Here is a 17334-nt window from a genome sequence, read left to right on the forward strand (position 1 = left end):
TTTCTTTCTTCAATTCGTTTATTGTGTCAACATGTTTAACTAAAGCTTGATTTATATCAAAGTTATAACATTTAAGATCATGAAGTTGTTTTTTATAAACTTTGATTTGCTCTTTCAACTCATTTTCAACCTTAGTGGTTACATGGTCAGCATGCCATTTTTCTTTCATCTCCGAATATGCCTTAGTTAAATTATCTATTGTTACCTTAGATTCAGCACATTTAACACATTCAATAACAGTAGATGGATCAGAAGATACCTGTTGATCACTATCTGATGAGGAAGTCTCAGCCATAAATGCAAAGAGGTTTGTTTTCTTCCCATCATCGAGCTCATCTTCTGATTTTGACGAGTCTGTAAGAAACTCTGATGTATCAGCATCTTTACCCAAATGAATCTCTTCAAGTCTATTCCAGATATCCTTGGCTCTTGTCAAACCGGAAACCTTTTCAAGATCACTAGCTGATGAGCACATCTTCAATAAGTCTACTGCTTGCTTGTTCAATGCTTCAAAATCAGTTTGATCTACTCCAGTACGATTAGCTTCATCTTCAATCTCTGAGAATGACTTCTTGTCTGAACCATCAACATCTGAACTTACACTTTCAAGATCTGAACCTTCACCCATGAGTACTAACATTTACAATTCAACAGCAATCATTCTACCCCATTCATCTAATTCCTTATCAGTATCAACCAATGTTCTTCACTATGATCTGCTTCTAGACTGTCTTCAAACACTGAGGTATCACCATACTTATCCTTCCAACTGTTGAAGTAGTAGTCCTTTGATGATGTCGGTGAAACACTTCGAGATTCAGGTGTACGAGGAACCGAATTACGTGCCTTTTTGAATTTGCTCTCAACTTGCTTCTGAACCTTCTCTCTTCGAATGGTTCTTGACAATTCTTCAGCTCTTTCAGCACAAGCAGTCAGCTTCTCAATTATCTTTTGACTAGTGACACAGTCTTCTTCTACTTCGGTGATCTTTTCCATGTTGGCTTGAGGTTGTTGGTCAGCCACATTTAACTTCATAGACCAATCATCATCGTCTCCATGAATAACAACCAAAGCTTTGTTCGGACTTTCAGCTGCATCAGCTTTATTTACTTTATCAGTAATGTAGATCTCACGTTTAGTTGAATGACTCTGAGAAGTATAATTCTGATTCTTGAACAGATTACGATTACCCTGCTTCTTTTATTTTGTACACTGCCTTGAAAAATGACCTAATTCTCCACAGTTGAAGCAAGTAACAGTATTCATATCAAAACCCAGTTTTGTATCTTTGGTCGGACTGATCGGTTTCCCAGTTCGCTCTTCATAATCTCTAGCACGTCTCACAAGATTTGCCATACCCCACATAATATCCATCTTCTTGGCTTCATTCTTATCAAGTTGATGATAATCTTCAGTTGTTAGATGAATATTACCTACGCGACCATCAAGATAACTATCATAAGAATTAACAAGGCTTGACAGCAAAGCTATATCTTCACTAACATTTTCTTTCCCAGCTTTCCTCATGTTTTCGATCTTAAGTGCAGAAAGGACATCTGATGCAGTCGGTGTAGATGACTCAGTAGTATTCGAAGTAGGCTATGATTGATTGTTGAGTGAACATGGTGAAACTTGTGGTGGATACGAAGTTTGTTGAATAGGTGCACTCTTAACATTCAAACCGTACATATTCTGATTGTTTGTAGCAAAAGCTGTTTGAAATGGTGCATGAGCCGACTTTGGCGGTGTGTAACCATTTGGACAGTACATTTTGGTGTCTTGAACTTGTTTAGACCTCTTGACTTTGTTTAACAACTCTAGTTCTTCTTCCTGAAGTCTTGTGATAAACGAGTTCACTGTAGCAGTAGCTAATTCTCCACTAGTTTTCATAGTTAATACAAAACCATTCCATTCTAAAGGTAATGCTCCAGCTAGACATGTCACTTTGTCTTTCTCTTCAATAGTTACATCATGCTTAGTATTTCAGCTATCAAATGACGAAATCTTTCAACCAATTCTGTAATAGACTCTCCAACTTTCCAGTGAAAATGATCAAACTCAGCTTTCAACTCTAAACCTTTTCTAGTTTTGTAAGATGAATTTCCTTCATTGAAAGTACGAAGTGCTTCCCATATCTTAAATGAATTATCATGACACAGAAATTGATGGAAAATCGGACTATCAAGAGCACTCGTCAAATTACAGTACATCTTTTTCTCCAAGTTATACTCCTCACGTTCTTTAGAAGGCATGTTGTGTAATATATACAACTCATTCGTAACTGGTGAACGTGGCATTGAAATTCGGTTTCAATGTACTTCCAAAGCTTCGTGTCCTTACCATCAGACCAAATCTTAAACCTCAACTTCCAAGTAGAATAATTATCTATATTCAGTAACCTTGGACATTTCGTACCACTTCCTGATTCACTCTCTGCAAGAAGTAATCGTTGAGTCATATTCGTAATGCTCTGAACTAACGGTGCGGCCAACGCGTAATCATTTGAATTAAACATCTTGAAAACTTTACCAAAGGGTAAACCGTGCGGTTCAGGTTATCAATCGTACGTGTGATAGTATCAACCGTACGTGTGAAAGTATCAACCGTACATGTCACAGACTCAAGCGTACGTGTTACTACTTAACCAACAAAACTGAACACTAAGTAACAACCGTGCGCGTGACAATCACCCGTGTGATTACTCGTACATGTCATAATCAACCATTTGATCACTCGTGTGATCAGACTGTAGTCACTTAACCTCAAAAGGTTATGCTAACCCGTGCATGTGAGTTCACGAGTGACGATCAACTGTGTGGTCAACCGTGCGTGTGATCAAAAATTTTGACCCACTCGTGTGAGCTGCTGTTCAGCTCAAATCACCCAAAGACCCTAAAAATTGATGTTAAACCTCAATTTCTTCGTCCAAAAGCTAGATTAGCACTAAACAAACATAAACACACTCTCTAATTACAATTACACACGTAAAAATGATTCCTTTTTTTAATTAAAATCACTTTTATCTCAAAAACCCAAATAATAAACCCTATTAATCACCAAAAATCACTTGATGATGTTGAAATCACAACCAACGCTCTGATACCAATGATGAAACATGACTAGGAACTTCGAAATCAACAGGTTTAATTCACACAAAGGCGGAACTAGTGAATCAAACCAATCAAAGTGAATATGGGTAGCTTTTTGGGATTAAATTAGTCAAACCACAACAAGGATTGTGATTAGATTAATGCCTAGAGCTATTATTCACTATCAGGAGTGATTTGGGTTGAGAGAGAATCAGATTGGGTGAACCATATTTGAGTGATTGTGTGTGAGAGAGGCTTAACCTAAAATGAAGAACATAAGACTTTATATACCCCTGCTGTTGACTCACCCGTACGAGTCATCCATCACATGTAAGAGTTGGCTTCATCAGCCGTACGGGTGATCACTCACTCGCGTCTTCTCATTCATGTTATAATTATGACTTAGCTCAGCATCAACTGTGCATATGAGCCTGTCAGCCGTACGAGAGATGCTTCACTCGTATGTCTGACTAAGTCTAACATAGTCAAACATCCGTATCGCGTTCCTGAAGTATCTGTAACCACATACAAACACATATAGGATAATAACAAGTGATCATGGTATCCCATAAACTGAAGTACTAATCACAAACGTAGGCACGATGTCTAAGGACTTATGAAATGTCCCGTTCTTATTGATTAAAAACGTTCCATATTAATTGATTTCGTTGCGAGGTTTTGACCTCTATATGAGACGTTTTTCAAAGACTGCATTCATTTTAAAACAAACCATAACCTTTATTTCATCAATAAAGGTTTAAAAAGCTTTACGTAGATTATCAAATAATGATAATCTAAAATATCGTGTTTACACATGACCATTACATAATGGTTTACAATACAAATATGTTACAACAAAATAAGTTTCTTGAATGCAGTTTTTACACAATATCATACACGCATGGACTCCAAATCTCGTCCTTATTTAAGTATGCGACAGCGGAAGCTCTTAATAAACACCTGAGAATAAACATGCTTAAAACGTCAACAAAAATGTTGGTGAGTTATAGGTTTAACCTATATATATATTAAATCATAATAATAGACCACAAGATTTCATATTTCAAGACACATCCCATAAATAGAGATAAAAATCATTCATATGGTGAACACCTGGTAACCGACATTAATAAGATGCATATATAAGAATATCCCCATCATTCCGGGACACCCTTCGGATATGATATAAATTTTGAAGTACTAAAGCATCCGGTACTTTTTATGGGGTTTGTTAGGCCCAATAGATCTATCTTTAGGATTCACGTCAATTAGGGTGTCTGTTCCCTAATTCTTAGATTACCAGACTTAATAAAAAGGGGCATATTCGATTTCGATAATTCAACCATAGAATGTAGTTTCACGTACTTGTGTCTATTTTGTAAATCATTTATAAAACCTGCATGTATTCTCATCCCAAAAATATTAGATTTTAAAAGTGGGACTATAACTCACTTTCACAGATTTTTACTTCGTCGGGAAGTAAGACTTAGCCACTGGTTGATTCACGAACCTATAACAATATATACATATATATCAAAGTATGTTCAAAATATATTTACAACACTTTTAATATATTTTGATGTTTTAAGTTTATTAAGTCAGCTGTCCTCGTTAGTAACCTACAACTAGTTGTCCACAGTTAGATGTACAAAAATAAATCGATAAATATTATCTTGAATCAATCCACGACCCAGTGTATACGTATCTCAGTATTGATCACAAATCAAACTATATATATTTTGGAATCAACCTCAACCCTGTATAGCTAACTCCAACATTCACATATAGAGTGTCTATGGTTGTTCCGAAATATATATAGATGTGTCGACATGATAGGTCGAAACATTATATACGTGTCTATGGTATCTCAAGATTACATAATATAAAATACAAGTTGATTAAGTTATGGTTGGAATAGATTTGTTACCAATTTTCACGTAGCTAAAATGAGAAAAATTATCCAATCTTGTTTTACCCATAACTTCTTCATTTTAAATCCGTTTTGAGTGAATCAAATTGCTATGGTTTCATATTGAACTCTATTTTATGAATATAAACAGAAAAAGTATAGGTTTATAGTCGGAAAAATAAGTTACAAGTCATTTTTGTAAAGGTAGTCATTTCAGTCGAAAGAACGACGTCTAGATGACCATTTTAGAAAACATACTTTCACTTTGAGTTTAACCATAATTTTTGGATATAGTTTCATGTTCATAATAAAAATCATTTTCTCAGAATAACAACTTTTAAATCAAAGTTTATCATAGTTTTTAATTAACTAACCCAAAACAGCCCGCGGTGTTACTACGACGGCGTAAATCCGGTTTTACGGTGTTTTTCGTGTTTCCAGGTTTTAAATCATTAAGTTAGCATATCATATAGATATAGAACATGTGTTTAGTTGATTTTAAAAGTCAAGTTAGAAGGATTAACTTTTTTTTGCGAACAAGTTTAGAATTAACTAAACTATGTTCTAGTGATTACAAGTTTAAACCTTCGAATAAGATAGCTTTATATGTATGAATCGAATGATGTTATGAACATCATTACTACCTTAAGTTCCTTGGATAAACCTACTAGAAAAGAGAAAAATGGATCTAGCTTCAACGGATCCTTGGATGGCTCGAAGTTCTTGAAGCAGAATCATGACACGAAAACAAGTTCAAGTAAGATCATCACTTGAAATAAGATTGTTATAGTTATAGAAATTGAACCAAAGTTTGAATATGATTATTACCTTGTATTAGAATGATAACCTACTGTAAGAAACAAATATTTCTTGAGGTTGGATGATCACCTTACAAGATTGGAAGTGAGCTAGCAAAACTTGAAAGTATTCTTGATTTTATATAACTAGAACTTGTAGAATATATGAAGAACACTTAGAACTTGAAGATAGAACTTGAGAGAGATCAATTAGATGAAGAAAATTGAAGAATGAAAATGTTTGTAGGTGTTTTTGGTCGTTGGTGTATGGATTAGATATAAAGGATATGTAATTTTGTTTTCATGTAAATAAGTCATGAATGATTACTCATATTTTTGTAATTTTATGAAATATTTCATGCTAGTTGCCAAATGATGGTTCCCACATGTTTTAGGTGACTCACATGGGCTACTAAGAGCTGATCATTGGAGTGTATATACCAATAGTACATACATCTAAAAGCTGTGTATTGTACGAGTACGAATACGGGTGCATACGAGTAGAATTGTTGATGAAACTGAACGAGGATGTAATTGTAAGCATTTTTGTTAAGTAGAAGTATTTTGATAAGTGTATTGAAGTCTTTCAAAAGTGTATAAATACATATTAAAACACTACATGTATATACATTTTAACTGAGTCGTTAAGTCATCGTTAGTCGTTACATGTAAGTGTTGTTTTGAAACCTTTAGGTTAACGATCTTGTTAAATGTTGTTAACCCAATGTTTATAATATCAAATGAGATTTTAAATTATTATATTATAATGATATTATCATGTATGAATATCTCTTAATATGATATATATACATTAAATGTCTTTACAACGATAATCGTTACATATATGTCTCGTTTAAAAATCATTAAGTTAGTAGTCTTGTTTTTACATATGTAGTTCATTGTTAATATACTTAATGATATGTTTACTTATCATAGTATCATGTTAACTATATATATATCCATATATATGTCATCATATAGTTTTTACAAGTTTTAACGTTCGTGAATCACCAGTCAACTTGGGTGGTCAATTGTCTATATGAAACATATTTCAATTAATCAAGTCTTAACAAGTTTGATTGTTTAACATGTTGGAAACATTTAATCATGTAAATATCAATCTCAATTAATATATATAAACATGGAAAAGTTCGGGTCACTACAGTACCTACCCGTTAAATAAATTTCGTCCCGAAATTTTAAGCTGTTGAAGGTGTTGACGAATCTTCTGGAAATAGATGCGGGTATTTCTTCTTCATCTGATCTTCATGCTCCCAGGTGAACTCGGGTCCTCTACGAGCATTCCATCGAACCTTAACAATTGGTATCTTGTTTTGCTTAAGTCTTTTAACCTCACGATCCATTATTTCGACGGGTTCTTCGATGAATTGAAGTTTTTCGTTGATTTGGATTTCATCTAACGGAATAGTGAGATCTTATTTAGCAAAACATTTTTTCAAATTTGAGACGTGGAAAGTGTTATGTACAGCCGCGAGTTGTTGAGGTAACTCAAGTCGGTAAGCTACTGGTCCGACACGATCAATAATCTTGAATGGTCCAATATACCTTGGATTTAATTTCCCTCGTTTACCAAATCAAACAACGCCTTTCTAAGGTACAACTTTAAGCATGACCATCTCTCCAATTTCAAATTCTATATCTTTTCTTTTAATGTCAGCATAGCTCTTTTGTCGACTTTGGGCAGTTTTCAACCGTTGTTGAATTTGGATGATCTTCTCGGTAGTTTCTTGTATAATCTCCGGACCCGTAATCTGTCTATCCCCCACTTCACTCCAACAAATCGGAGACCTGCACTTTCTACCATAAAGTGCTTCAAACGGCGCCATCTCAATGCTTGAATGGTAGCTGTTGTTATAGGAAAATTCTGCTAACAGTAGATGTCGATCCCAACTGTTTCCCAAATCAATAACACATGCTCGTAGCATGTCTTCAAGCGTTTGTATCGTCCTTTCGCTCTGCCCATCAGTTTGTGGATGATAGGCAGTACTCATGTCTAGACGAGTTCCTAATGCTTGCTGTAATGTCTGCCAGAATCTTGAAATAAATCTGCCATCCCTATCAGAGATAATAGAGATTGGTATTCCATGTCTGGAGATGACTTCCTTCAAATACAGTCGTACTAACTTCTCCATCTTGTCATCTTCTTTTATTGGCAGGAAGTGTGCTGATTTGGTGAGACGATCAACTATTACCCAAATAGTATCAAAACCACTTGCAGTCCTTGGCAATTTAGTGATGAAATCCATGGTAATGTTTTCCCATTTCCATTCTGGGATTTCGGGTTGTTGAAGTAGACCTGATGGTTTCTGATGCTCAGCTTTGACCTTAGAACACGTCAAACATTCTCCTACGTATTTAGCAACATCGGCTTTCATACGCAGCCACCAAAAATGTTTCTTGAGATCCTTGTACATCTTCCCCGTTCTAGGATGTATTGAGTATCTGGTTTTATGAGCTTCTCTAAGTACCATTTCTCTCATATCTCCAAATTTTGGTACCCAAATCCTTTCAGCCCTATACCGGGTTCTGTCTTCCCGAATATTAAGATGCTTCTCCGATCCTTTGGGTATTTCATCCTTTAAATTTCCCTCTTTTAAAACTCCTTGTTGCGCCTCCTTTATTTGAGTAGTAAGGTTATTATAAATCATTATATTCATAGATTTTACTCGAATGGGTTCTCTGTCCTTCCTGCTCAAGGCATCGGCTACCACATTTGCCTTCCCCGGGTGGTAACGAATCTCAAAGTCGTAATCATTCAATAATTCAATCCACCTACGCTGCCTCATATTCAGTTGTTTCTGATTAAATATGTGTTGAAGACTTTTGTGGTCGGTATATATAATACTTTTGACCCCATATAAGTAGTGCCTCCAAGTCTTTAATGCAAAAACAACCGCGCCTAATTCCAAATCATGCGTCGTATAATTTTGTTCGTGAATCTTCAATTGTCTAGACGCATAAGCAATCACCTTCGTTCGTTGCATTAATACACAACCGAGACCTTGCTTTGATGCGTCACAATAAATCACAAAATCATCATTCCCTTCAGGCATTGACAATATAGGTGCCGTAGTTAGCTTTTTCTTCAATAACTGAAACGCTTTCTCTTGTTCATCATTCCATTCAAATTTCTTCCCTTTATGCGTGAATGCAGTCAAGGGTTTTGCTATTCTGGAAAAGTCTTAGATGAACCTTCTGTAGTAACCAACTAGTCCTAAAAACTGGCGTATGTGTTTCGGAGTTTTCGGGGTTTCCCACTTTTCAACAGTTTCTATCTTTGCCGGATCCACCTTAATACCTTCTTTGTTCACTATGTGATCGAGGAATTGAACTTCTTCCAACCAAAATGCACACTTTGAAAACTTAGCGTACAATTCTTCTTTCCTCAATACTTCTAACACCTTTCTCAAATGTTCACCGTGTTCTTGGTCATTCTTTGAGTAAATAAGTATGTCATCAATGAAAACAATGACAAACTTATCAAGGTATGGTCCACACACACGGTTCATAAGGTCCATGAACACAGCTGGTGCATTAGTTAAACCAAACGGCATGACCATAAACTCGTAATGACCGTAACGTGTTCTGAAAGCAGTCTTTGGAATATCATCTTCTTTCACCCGCATTTGATGATACCCGGAACGTAAGTCAATCTTTGAATAAACAGACGAGCCTTGCAGTTGATCAAATAAGTCGTCGATTATCGGTAGTGGGTAGCGGTTCTTAATGGTAAGTTTGTTCAACTCTCGGTAGTCGATACACAACCTGAATGTACCATCTTTCTTCTTGACAAACAAAACAGGAGCTCCCCACAGTGATGTGCTTGGTCGAATGAAACCACGCTCTAAAAGTTCTTGTAATTGGCTTTGCAGTTGTTTCATCTCGCTGGGTGCGAGCCTGTAAGGAGCACGAGCTATTGGTGCAGCTCCTGGTACAAGATCTATTTGAAATTCAACGGATCGATGTGGGGGTAATCCCGGTAATTCTTTCGGAAATACATCGGGAAATTCTTTTGCAATGGGAACATCATTGATGCTCTTTTCTTCAGTTTGTACTTTCTCGATGTGTGCTAGAACAGCATAGCAACCTTTTCTTATTAGTTTTTGTGCCTTCAAATTACTAATAAGATGTAGCTTCGTGTTGCCCTTTTCTCCGTACACCATTAAGGGTTTTCCTTTTTCTCGTATAATGCGAATTGCATTTTTGTAACAAACGATCTCTGCTTTCACTTCTTTCAACCAGTCCATACCGATTATCACATCAAAACTCCCTAACTCTACTGGTATCAAATCAATCTTAAATGTTTCGCTAACCAGTTTAATTTCTCGATTCCGACATATATTATCTGCTGAAATTAATTTACCATTTGCTAATTCGAGTAAAAATTTACTATCCAAAGGCGTCAATGGACAACTTAATTTAGCACAAAAATCTCTACTCATATAGCTTCTATCCGCACCCGAATCAAATAAAACGTAAGCAGATTTATTGTCAATAAGAAACGTACCCATAACAAGCTCCGGGTCTTCCTGTGCCTCTGCCGCATTAATATTGAAAACTCTTCCGCGGCCTTGTCCATTCGTGTTCTCCTGGTTCGGGCAATTTCTAATAATGTCGCCCAGTTTTCCACATTTATAACAAACTACATTGGCATAACTTGCTCCGACACTACTTGCTCCGCCATTACTCGTTCCGACACCATTTGTTCCTTTCGTTCTATTAACCCCTGGTTCGTAGACCTCACACTTCACCGCGCTATGACCATTTCTTTTACACTTGTTGCAAAATTTAGTGCAGAACCCCGAGTGATACTTTTCACACCTTTGGCATAGTTGCTTCTGATTGTTGTTGTTGTTGCGGTTATTATTGTTGTTGGGATGATTGTTGTAGTTGCTGCTGTTGTTGTTGTTGTTGTTGGGCCGTTTGTTGTAGTTGCGATTGATGTTGCGATTGTTGGGATAATTGTTGCGATTATTGTTGTAATTGCTGTTGTTGTTGTATTGGTGATTCTTATCACCGTTTTCCTCCCACTTTCTTTTGACTTGCTTCACATTGGCCTCTTCAGCAGTCTGTTCTTTAATTCTTTCTTCAATCTGGTTCACTAGTTTGTGAGCCATTCAACATGCCTGTTGTATGGAGGCGGGCTCGTGTGAACTTATATCTTCTTGGTTTCTTTCCGGTAATCCTTTCACAAATGCGTCGATCTTCTCTTCCTCATCTTCGAATGCTCCCGGACACAATAGGCACAATTCTGTGAATCGTCTTTCGTACGTGGTAATATCAAATCCTTGGGTTCGTAACCCTCTAAGTTCTGTCTTGAGCTTATTGACCTCGGTTCTGGGACGGTACTTCTCGTTCATCAAGTGCTTGAATGCTGACCACGGTAGTGCGTACGCATCGCCTTGTCCCACTTGCTCTAGATAGGTATTCCACCATGTTAACGCAGTACCTGTGAAGGTATCCATAGCGTACTTCACTTTGTCCTCTTCAGTACACTTACTTATGGCAAACACCGATTCGACCTTCTCGGTCCACCGTTTTAATCCGATCGGTCCTTCGGTTCCATCAAATTCCAAAGGTTTGCAGGCAGTGAACTCTTTGTAGGTGCATCCTACACGATTTCCTGTACTACTAGATCCAAGGTTATTGTTGGTATGTAGCGCAGCCTGTACTGCGGCTATGTTTGAAGCTAGAAAAGTACGGAATTCCTCTTCATTCATATTCACGGTGTGTCGAGTAGTCGGTGCCATTTCCTTCAAAATAGTCAAATGGAAAAAGTTAATCATACAGAATATTAAGAGTAGTTAATAGTATTTCATAGCATAATATGAACTCATTTATAAAAGCTTTTTCTTCATATTAGCGTTTTATAAGTTTAAATTCGGGTAGTACCTACCCGTTAAGTTCATACTTAGTAGCTAATATACAATTCAACTACTACAATTCTATATGACAAACTGATTATAATAATATTTCGCGTTCAAACTTTTACACAACATTTTACAAACTTACAATACCGCTTATTTTACATATAGCATGAAATATAGCACACAATAAATTTGATACAAGATGGTTGTGAAGATAATTCTAGCTAGTACACAAGTTGTTCAGCAAAGGCAATAAAGACACGTAATTCATACGTCCAGAAACAAGTCATGCATTCTGGTTTTACTAGGATTACTTCCCATCCTTGGTCTTGTGGAACATAACCGTTATGGCCGTTGATAAGACAGCGTGTTGTAACGTCGTCAAAGGGATGAGGGTTACGTAATCTCCAACAGTCCCGTAACAATCTAAAAACCTCATTTCTTACCCCAATTACCGACTCCGTCACTTGTGGGAACGTTTTGTTTAATAGTTGTAGCCCGATGTTCTTGTTCTCACTTTGGTGAGAAGTGAACATTACTAATCCGTAAGCATAACATGCTTCTTTATGTTGCATGTTAGCCGCTTTTTCTAAATCACGAAGTCCAATATTCGGATATATTGAGTCAAAATAATTTCTTAACCCGTTGCGTAAAATAGCATTTGGGTTCCACGCAATATATGTGTCAAAGTAAACACATCGTAACTTACGGATTTCCCAATGTGATATCCCCCATCTTTCGAACGAAAGCCTTTTATAAACCAAGGCATTCTTGGAACGTTCTTCGAATGTCTTACAAACTGATCTCGCCTTAAATAGTTGTGCCGAAGAATTCTGACCGACTCTAGACAAGATTTCATCAATCATGTCTCCGGGTAGGTCTTTTAAAATATTGGGTTGTCTATCCATTTTGTGTTTTTATACTGTAAAATAGACAAGAGTTAGATTCATAAAAAAAATACTTATTATTACAAGCAATTTTTACATATATCATAAAGCATAAGCACACTATATTACATATATTACACCACACGAATACAACTATCTTATTCCGACTCGTTTGTTTCTTCTTCTTCGGTTTTGGTTCGTTTTGCCAAGTTTCTAGGGATATATGATGTTCCCCTAATACGAGCCGTCGTTTTCCACATTGGTTTAGAAAAACCTGGTGGTTTAGAGGTTCCCGGGTCATTGTTACAACTTAAGGACTTCGGGGGTTGACGATACATATAAAGTTCATCGGGGTTGGAATTAGATTTCCCTATTTTTATGCCTTTTCCTTTATTATTTTCTTTTGCCTTTTTAAATTCAGTTGGGGTAATTTCTATAACATCATCGGAATTCTCGTCGGAATCCGATTCATCGGAGAATTGGTAATCCTCCCAATATTTTGCTTCCTTGGCGGAAACACCATTGACCATAATTAACCTTGGTCGGTTGGTTGAGGATTTTCTTTTACTTAACCGTTTTATTATTTCCCCCACCGGTTCTATTTCTTCATCCGGTTCCGATTCTTCTTCCGGTTCCGATTCTTCTTCCGGTTCCGACTCTTCTTCCGGTTCCTCTTCGGGAACTTGTGAATCAGTCCACGAATCATTCCAATTTACATTTGACTCTTCATTATTATTAGGTGAGTCAATGGGACTTGTTCTAGAGGTAGACATCTATCACATAATATCAAACGCGTTAAGAGATTAATATATCACATAATATTCACATGTTAAAAATATATAGTTTCCAACAAAATTTGTTAAGCAATCATTTTTCAAGTAAACACGGTCGAAGTCCAGACTCACTAATGCATCCTAAGAAACTCGATAAGACACACTAATGCAAAATTCTGGTTCTCTAAGACCAACGCTCGGATACCAACTGAAATGTCCCGTTCTTATTGATTAAAAACGTTCCATATTAATTGATTTCGTTGCGAGGTTCTGACCTCTATATGAGACGTTTTTCAAAGACTGCATTCATTTTAAAACAAACCATAACCTTTATTTCATCAATAAAGGTTTAAAAAGCTTTACGTAGATTATCAAATAATGATAATCTAAAATATCCTGTTTACACACGACCATTACATAATGGTTTAAAATACAAATATGTTACAACAAAATAAGTTTCTTGAATGCAGTTTTTACACAATATCATACAAGCATGGACTCCAAATCTCGTCCTTATTTAAGTATGCGATAGCGGAAGCTCTTAATAATCACCTGAGAATAAACATGCTTAAAATGTCAACAAAAATGTTGGTGAGTTATAGGTTTAACCTATATATATATATATATATTAAATCATAATAATAGACCACAAGATTTCATATTTCAATACACATCCCATACATAGAGATAAAAATCATTCATATGGTGAACACCTGGTAACCGACATTAACAAGATGCATATATAAGAATATCCCCATCATTCCGGGACACCCTTCGGATATGATATAAATTTCGAAGTACTAAAGCATCTGGTACTTTGGATGGGGTTTGTTAGGCCCAATAAATCTATCTTTAGGATTCGCGTCAATTAGGGTGTCTGTTCCCTAATTCTTAGATTACCAGACTTAATAAAAAGGGGCATATTCGATTTCGATAATTCAAGCATAGAATGTAGTTTCACGTACTTGTGTCTATTTTGTAAATCATTTATAAAACCTGCATGTATTCTCATCCCAAAAATATTAGATTTTAAAAGTGGGATTATAACTCACTTTCACATATTTTTACTTCGTCGGGAAGTAAGACTTGGCCACCGGTTGATTCACGAACCTATAACAATATATACATATATATCAAAGTATGTTCAAAATATATTTACAACACTTTTAATATATTTTGATGTTTTAAGTTTATTAAGTCAGCTGTCCTCGTTATTAACCTACAACTAGTTGTCCACAGTTAGATGTACAGAAATAAATCGATAACTATTATCTTGAATCAATCCACGACCCAGTGTATACGTATCTCAGTATTGATCACAACTCAAACTATATATATTTTGGAATCAACCTCAACCCTGTATAGCTAACTCCAACATTCACATATAAAGTGTCTATGGTTGTTCCGAAATATATATAGATGTGTCGACATGATAGGTTGAAACATTGTATACGTGTCTATGGTATCTCAAGATTACATAATATACAATACAAGTTGATTAAGTTATTGTTGGAATAGATTTGTTACCAATTTTCACGTAGCTAAAATGAGAAAAATTATCCAATCTTGTTTTACCCATAACTTCTTCATTTTAAATCCGTTTTGAGTGAATCAAATTGATATGGTTTCATATTGAACTCTATTTTATGAATCTAAATAGAAAAAGTATAGGTTTATAGTCGGAAAAATAAGTTACAAGTCATTTTTGTAAAGGTAGTCATTTCAGTCGAAAGAACGACGTCTAGATGACCATTTTAGAAAACATACTTCCACTTTGAGTTTAACAATAATTTTTGGATATAGTTTCATGTTCATAATAAAAATCATTTTCTCAAAATAACAACTTTTAAATCAAAGTTTATCATAGTTTTTAATTAACTAACCCAAAACAGCCCGCGGTGTTACTACGACGGCGTAAATCCGGTTTTACGGTGTTTTTCGTGTTTCCAGGTTTTAAATCATTAAGTTAGCATATAATATAGATATAGAACATGTGTTTAGTTGATTTTAAAAGTCAAGTTAGAAGGATTAACTTTTGTTTGCGAACAAGTTTAGAATTAACTAAACTATGTTCTAGTGATTACAAGTTTAAACCTTCGAATAAGATAGCTTTATATGTATGAATTGAATGATGTTATGAACATCATTACTACCTTAAGTTCCTTGGATAAACCTACTGGAAAAGAGAAAAATGGATCTAGCTTCAACGGATCCTTGGATGGCTCGAAGTTCTTGAAGCAGAATCATGACACGAAAACAAGTTCAAGTAAGATCATCACTTGAAATAAGATTGTTATAGTTATAGAAATTGAACCAAAGTTTGAATATGATTATTACCTTGTATTAGAATGATAACCTACTGTAAGAAACAAAGATTTCTTGAGGTTGGATGATCACCTTACAAGATTGGAAGTGAGCTAGCAAAACTTGAAAGTATTCTTGATTTTATGTAACTAGAACTTGTAGAATATATGAAGAACACTTAGAACTTGAAGATAGAACTTGAGAGAGATCAATTAGATGAAGAAAATTGAAGAATGAAAGTTTTTGTAGGTGTTTTTGGTCGTTGGTGTATGGATTAGATATAAAGGATATGTAATTTTGTTTTCATGTAAATAAGTCATGAATGATTACTCATATTTTTGTAATTTTATGAGATATTTCATGCTAGTTGCCAAATAATGGTTCCCACATGTGTTAGGTGACTCACATGGGCTTCTAAGAGCTAATCATTGGAGTGTATATACCAATAGTACATACATCTAAAATCTGTGTATTGTACGAGTACGAATACGGGTGCATACGAGTAGAATTGTTGATGAAACTGAACGAGGATGTAATTGTAAGCATTTTTGTTAAGTAGAAGTATTTTGATAAGTGTATTGAAGTCTTTCAGAAGTGTATAAATACATATTAAAACAATACATGTATATACATTTTAACTGAGTCGTTAAGTCATCGTTAGTCGTTACATGTAAGTGTTGTTTTGAAACCTTTAGGTTAACGATCTTGTTAAATGTTGTTAACCCAATGTTTATAATATCAAATGAGATTTTAAATTATTATATTATCATGTATGAATATCTCTTAATATGATATATATACATTAAATGTCTTTACAACGATAATCGTTACATATATGTCTCGTTTAAAAATCATTAAGTTAGTAGTCTTGTTTTTACATATGTAGTTCATTGTTAATATACTTAATGATATGTTTACTTATCATAGTATCATGTTAACTATATATATATATATATATATATATATATATATATATATATATATATATATATATATATATATATATATATATATATATATCCATATATATGTCATCATATAGTTTTTACAAGTTTTAACGTTCGTGAATCACCGGTTAACTTGGGTGGTCAATTGTCTATATGAAACATATTTCAATTAATCAAGTCTTAACAAGTTTGATTGCTTAACATGTTAGAAACATTTAATCATGTAAATATCAATCTCAATTAATATATATAAACATGGAAAAGTTCGGGTCACTACAACTTACATAACATGCATCAACACCGATCTTTCTAGACATGCAGAGATGTTTGCTATTTCCACCGGACGGATCACTTTTGATGATGAGTCCCCACCACCAGCCGATGATATTAAACTGGGAGTCGAATCATAGTCTGCTGATGACCTTTAAATGGAATAAGAGGATCCAAGTGTAGAAATAGAGGAAGAGGAAGAATCTGAGGGGGAAGAAGAAATGGGAAACGTAGAGAAAACTGTGATAGTATCCTCTCTAAGCTTAGAACGTCACGAAGAATTAATGAGGCAAGAGATGGAGGATCACAGTTTAATTATTTAATTAAAAAAGAAAACTGATAAGGTTGTCGAAGTTAAAGATATATAGATTGACCCTGCAAGTGTCAAAGTGAAGCACCAGAATACTAAAGAAGCCCGTTCATCAGACGACTCTACAGATGAAAGCTATACCAATGATGACGAGGAAGAA

Source organism: Rutidosis leptorrhynchoides, chromosome 1, assembly GCF_046630445.1.
Source record: "Rutidosis leptorrhynchoides isolate AG116_Rl617_1_P2 chromosome 1, CSIRO_AGI_Rlap_v1, whole genome shotgun sequence".
NCBI classification, from domain to species: Eukaryota; Viridiplantae; Streptophyta; class Magnoliopsida; order Asterales; family Asteraceae; genus Rutidosis; species Rutidosis leptorrhynchoides.